Source organism: Gossypium hirsutum, chromosome D07 (assembly GCF_007990345.1).
Source record: "Gossypium hirsutum isolate 1008001.06 chromosome D07, Gossypium_hirsutum_v2.1, whole genome shotgun sequence".
In the NCBI taxonomy this organism is placed as follows: Eukaryota; Viridiplantae; Streptophyta; class Magnoliopsida; order Malvales; family Malvaceae; genus Gossypium; species Gossypium hirsutum.
In genome coordinates, this window is record NC_053443.1 from 23550437 (window position 1) to 23557424 (window position 6988).

Genomic DNA, 6988 nt, shown 5'->3' on the forward strand with positions numbered 1-6988 from the left:
AACATCAAAAATCACAAAATTCATCAATGGCAACATTCAAAGTCTTTAACAGTTTCAAAATCGAAAGGTACGGGCTAGCTAGACCTAGTTGCTACGATCTCAAAAACATAAAAATTACAAAAAATAGGATTAATTATACTCACATGTAAAGGAATAAAGCCAAAACTGAAACCACCCCCATAGCTATGGTGTTCGGTGGAGTGAAGGAGAAGAAATGAAATTGAAATGTTTTAATTTCACATTAATTTGTTTTAATTTCCATTTAATTACAAAATTGCCATTAAATTTATATTATTTTATCATTTCCATTCAAGTTGCCGTCCAACCATATTAATTAAGGCTAAATTACCACATAAGTCCTTCCTCATTTAGTTAATAAGCTATTTAATCATCTAAGTGTAACCATTACTAAGTTTTGCATCTTTTACAATTTAGTCATTTTTCTTTAATTAACCATCGAAACGTTAACATTTTTCAACGAAACTTTAATACCACCTTAATGACATACGGCTCGATTTACAGAAATGAGGTCCCGATATTTCATTTTCTAAAACCACTTGACTTTAGGGTCTTACCACTTGAACTTAATAAATCGCTTATATAACAAAAAATCACTATATCAAAAACTTTTTTAAAACCATGTTTGACTCGTAAATATTAAATAATAATATTTACGAACTTACTCGTCGGATTTAGTGGCCCCGAAACTACTGTTTCTGACACCACTAAAAAATGGGTTGTTACAAAATACATATATATTCATGTCCATATATGAATCAAAACACCAAGTCATCACAAGTTACCAAACTCATCAAGATATCTTATACATTAATGTATATACTAAAACACTTATATACATGCCACAATCCTAGACTCAAGATGACCGAATAGCTACAGAACTAAGGATAGTATGAGTTTCAAAACGGTTTGACTTGACATGTTCCGCAAGGTGTCAATTTACAAGGAAAAGAAAAAACAAACTAGGTAAGCATATAAAATGCTAAGTAAGTTCATAGACATAAAACAAAACTTACCTTATCTTTTATTTAAATATAATCAGCTGCCATAATTTGGCATTAGTTTGGCTAAACATGGCAAATCACAACATCAACAAGGTGAGTTTTAACATATAATCAAACCATGTAATATCAAAAGTATTTAACATGCCATTACATGTCACAATAGGTAACAAACTCAAAACTCATTCAATCCAAGAGTAATGTAATCACACACATATATAAAGCTTTATACTCAAATCATTCAATAATCTTTCATTAGAAAATTATGTTCATTTCATCTCATTTCTATTTTTCATTTTATATATATACTATTTCGCTTGATGAACCCTAGTAAATAGACTCAGATACACACGTAACTACACCACACCAGTTGCTCGTCTGAGCTGAATATATTCGTCTCATGTTACTTATCTGAGCTAAACCTTTATAATGACACATCCGATTGTTTATCCAAACTGAATATATATACATGTCAAGTTACCCGTCCGGGCTAAACCTTTAAAATGATATCAAGTTACTCGTCCGAGCTAAATCTGTGTCACATGTATTTGAGTATCCGCAAAAAAATTTCTAGACATCGGTAACATCTGAAATCAATTTCGTACAATCGCATACAAAACTCTATTGGCATGCCAATCGTATCCTAACATTTACTAAGTTCACACGGGCATCTGTTACACATATAATAATCACTTTTCAAATTAAGTCCAATTCTTACCATTTGTATTAATTCACAACCCATTTAATTTACAAAAAAACACATAAATATAATTCAAATGCATACAATCTAAGTTATAAATATCATATGAACTTACCTGATCAAAACAACAAACAAGTTAAATCTTCAGAGACTAATCAACAATTTTGGCATTTCCTTAATTATCACCGGTTTGATTCAATTCTTGATCTATAAAATTATTTCATTCAATTCGTCAATACCAAACATTTATACAATATGATATGACATGAATGAACCTATAAATTTTTATTTTTTGATACCCTTAAAGTTTTTCATTTTATTCAATTTAGTCCTTAAAATCAAAATAACTATATCTTTCAATTTTAAGCCTCAGTTTGAAAATCAAATTAAATTTCATTCATTAGGGACCATCTACTATCTATTTATATAGAAATTTCATAATAAATTTGCATTTTATTCACTTTAGTCCCTATGTGCAAAGCTAACAATTAAACTTTACAATCTAGGTTTTTTTCATAACCTAAGCTTAAAATATATCAATTTAACACCACATTCTTCAAGAAATCAACAATGGCAACTTTCAAAAACTTTAACAATTTTACAAATTGATATATGGACTAGCTAAATCAAGCTCCCATTACTTCAAAAACATAAAAATTACAAGAAAATGACTTAAAATTACTTACCAATCAATCACGTGCTGGATGCTTGAGTTCAAAAAAATTGTTAAAAGATTTTTAACTATGTGATTGTAATTGATAAAAATTTTAAAATTTAAAGAGTGGTAAAAATCTTAAAGCAGATTATAAAAAGAATATAAAGTTATTGAATATTTAACTACAAATTTTACAAACAGATCTGCATCACTCAATTTCTAATATTATATAATTGACTGTTTCAAAATAAATTCTTCTGATTTAAATAAAGATTTATTTATTAATTCATGAATTTTATTTTTTTATTTACACGTATAATTCATGGTTTTATTATTTACAAATTTAACTATCAATCAATCATAACGCTTTTGAATTTAGTAAAAAATTATTCGATTTTAAATTTATTATAATGCAATTAAATGCATATATAAATATATCTAATTATCTAAAAATATGAACATATTGAAGGACAAAATTGATTTTTGCAAACTTGAAAATAAATTGTTAGTGCAATTTTTGATTTTTTACGTAACTAAATTTTCATTTACAATTTCTTTCCCTTCACTTTCCCCCAAATTGGTATTAAAAAAAATGCTTTCCCTTGCTTAATCAAAATAAATTATCTAAGAAGGGAAAAAGGGGATCTTGTCCGTTGATTTACTTAGTTTTCTTTCATCTTCAAGAGATTTAAACTGTTAATTTTTATGTTTCGAAACTGTCTATAAACTACTTTATCATATTTTTTTGTTTGATAGTCCCTCGTAATTTTTGCTACTTTTCCATATTTCATATAAAGGGGAAAAAATATTATTTTTGCATACTAAAAAATACTTGTTGAGCGGAGAAGATTAGAAAAATTACAGTGTCCAAGGAAGTATTTTAGATAATAGAAATCCCATCGCATGCATATGCACGTGAAAACTAAATATTTAGAGTGTAGAGGTATGTTTAAATATAACATAAAATAAATAATAAAACATATGATTTAAAATTAATTAAAAATAACGCATAAAAATAAATACATCAAATTAAAAATACTAAATGCACTACAATTATTTATTTTGGTGTTATCATCGTCAAGTTAACTTGTGACATCAACTCAATCAACAACTTCATCGATACTAGATTTTATCACACCTATGATGTGAGTAAATGAAAATATTTTATATTAAAAATTAATATTTATAAAATTATTTTAACGAATGATTATGGGTGGAGTGGTAAGAGATTTCTATTGAATTTGTTGGTATTGTTTTTGATTCCTAAATAATGTTTTTCAGTTGTTCTATTTGAAATATAACTAAAATACTTTTATAATAGTAATTATTCTTTAAAGTAATGGTTCTTTAGTTGACGTCGAGTTTACTCATGAGACACCAACTTAGTCAACCATTTTATATATAGTATAGGTATGCAATTGATGGAGTTAATAAAACATCTATAATAAAATTAAAATAAAACAAAGCTTTAGTTGAGTGGTAAAAATAATGAAAGTTTTATTAATGTAAATGGTATGAGTTTAAATCCCACCACATGTAAAAAAAAACTATGTAATTATTTTAATTACATAAAAATATTTTTGAAATTTCCTTAATCTAATCAATGTTTGATTAATTCGTGATACCAACACAATTGAACACTAAAAAATTATAATACCTATTTAAAATGAATGAAATGGGAAAAGAAATCCATGAGGCACAAGATGTAACATTAAGGCCACGTTTGGTCCGCTATAATAGAATAGAGGCGTAATAGTATTCTTGTATTTGGTTGAATGGAATAGAGGCGTAATAGCATAAGGAAAAAACTAAAATGACTAGAATACCCTTAGCAGAATTTTTTTATTTGTAGTTGATTTTAATAAGATTATTAATATAAATAATAAGATTATTATTTAATAAGATTATTAATATAAATAATAAATAATTTAAAATAATTATTTAATATTGTTATTTAATAAGATTATTAATATAAATAATAAATAATTTAATAATAATTTAAAATAATTATTATTAAATATAATTTAATAAAAATATATAATTTAATAAAATTCTTAATATTAAATATTCTTATATAAATTTAATAAAATCATAATATATAATACTATAAAATATAATTTAAAATAATAATTATTAAATATTTAAAATAAATATTCTTATAAATATTCTTAATATTAAACATTTGATTCTGAAACACCTGACATAATTATCTTAAGAAAAAAAACAAATTAAAATTAAGTTTAATATCATGAATAAATAAGAACAACTCACTGCCTTTCATCTTCCAATACAACTTAAGGATGGGATGAAGAATGTTTCCATTAATTATGGATGAAAAATGAATGTATTTTCTCTTTTGAGATTTTTTATTCTATTTTTACGCTCAATCTTTCTATTTTTACGCTCTACTAAATACATTCACAATTTATAAGCAGGTTCTTAACTGTTGAAAATTAACTAAATACAATATTAATTACAGAATGTATACAAGGTTTATCATATTGTTTATCATATTGTACAAATTTTCTATAATATTATAATTACCCTTTATTTAGATTATTTATCGTATTGTTTATCATATTGTTCAAATTTTCTATAATAATATAATTACCCTTTATTTAGATTGTTTATCATATTGTTAAAATTTTCTCAACTAATAAATTTTTAAGTAATATAAAAATTAAATTATCTATAATATCAATTAAGATAATATTATAGACAAAATGCACTAGATAAAATAGCTTATTCAAATAATAATAATAGAGCGAGTATTTAAATAACAATAATAATAAGTTATCTTTAAAATTACATTGTATAAAAATATTTTGAAATAATTTTAAAAAGATATCATGGTCTCCAAATGAAAACTAGATAAAATAGTTTAACTTTGAAAGTCTGTTATGTACAGGAAAGCCGTGCATCAACTACGACACGACAATTGAATTTTGTCTTAAATCTTCATATATTTCCCCAAAAGCAGTCTCCCATATCATTTGAAGAATCTCATTCAAGATATTGAATATGGCATGTGAAAGAACCAACTTATTTGATTAAAACCACCAACATATACACTTCACACAGTACTTTGCACAAACACGAGTAGATGTAAAAGCAAAATCAATCACTATAAACAGCATTAAAAAGGCATTGTCAGCCGCTACAAAAGAGAAATCAATCAGAGCTAACAAAAGAGAAATCAGCCACTGCAAACTCAGTAAAACCACAAAACAGAAAAAAAAAAAAGTAGCCTACACAGATTTATCAAACACAGTACATGCCTGTGTAATCTAAATTATCTCATGACAAACACAAAAACAACTTTCTAATATCAAGTCACAGATTTATTTTCTCAATTTATGGGACTGAAACCTTGCAGTTCCATGCAGCAAAGGAAAAGCACAAGAATAAACTAGAATTAAAGCTGGATGACAGAACATGATGATCAGATAGAAATATTGACAACATCAAAACATAACACATTCAAATTTAAATAATAAAATTTGACCTAAGAAATCACATTAGACTGCAAGCCATGTCAAAACAGAACACATTCAAATTTAAATAAGAACACATCCAAACGCAAGCCATGCTAAACAACATACAGATATTTGACCTAAGAAATCACATTAGACTGCAGATCAGAATCATCTAAATAAGACAAACTTCACCCTCATCTAAATAAGACAAACTTCAGCAGAACAATAGACTGCAGATCAGATTCAAAACAATCTTCCATCTAAATTCAAAACAGTCATAGGCTTTCATAATGAAAATTTGGATTCAAACCAGAATTGCATAAATAAAATGAAGTTTTATTTTATGAATATGTTGACCGCGTGTTTGGTTCGCTGATTCGGATTCATGATTCAATTCAAACCAGAAGTGCAATCTTTCATCATTAGACTGCAGATTCATGATTCAATTCAACTAGTTAGTTTTCAGAAAAAAAAAATATCGCATCATTATTAAACGTGACTGCATGTTTCAATTTCTACAAATGTTGAATCTTTCATCAGAAACATTAAAAACATAAAAGGGATTAGGGAAGACAATGTTTACCTTAATTGAATTGGAAAGGTTTTCTTCAGGGTTTATTTGCATTTGAAGAACACAAATCTGCAGCGTGTTGACAGAACAAGCAAATCAGTTCTAAAAATAAACAACATTCGGCCGGTGGGAATAACTGGTGGGAATAAACAAATAAAATGATAAAAAAGAAAATCATGAGGAAGAAAATAAAAATCCGAGATGAAAAAAAGAGAAGAACCACTTGCCGAAATAGTTGGGCCGGAGATCTGAGACGGTGGAGTGAAACGTGGCGATTTCGGGAGGGAGAGAGAGGGAGAGGGTGGAGGTGATTTTGTAGAAACAGCTTCTGTTGATGTTGGGAGGTCGATTTCGACGATTTCCGGAGGGAGGGAGAGGGTGGAGGTGATTTTGCAGAAACAGCTTCTGTTGATGTTGGGAGGTCGATTTCGGTGATTTCGGGAGGGAGGGAGAGAGAGAGGCTGGAGGTCGATTTCAACGAGGGTAAAATAGAGAAGGTTTTCGGGAATGCGTCCGTAATAGGTAATCGTGGTTTTTGGAGGGGAATGCAAATCGGCCAGGAAGCAG

The 6988-nt window shown here is 27.4% G+C and overlaps 1 long non-coding RNA gene across 1 annotated transcript; it reads right to left on the bottom strand.

The window, feature by feature from the left end:
• Positions 1-5403: 5403 nt before the first annotated feature.
• Positions 5404-6491, bottom strand: LOC121219103 (uncharacterized). The gene is made up of 2 exons (XR_005915808.1): positions 6434-6491; positions 5404-6277 (listed from the first exon to the last, which is right to left on the bottom strand). It is a non-coding gene; the product is annotated as an uncharacterized lncRNA (long non-coding RNA).
• Positions 6492-6988: the final 497 nt, after the last annotated feature.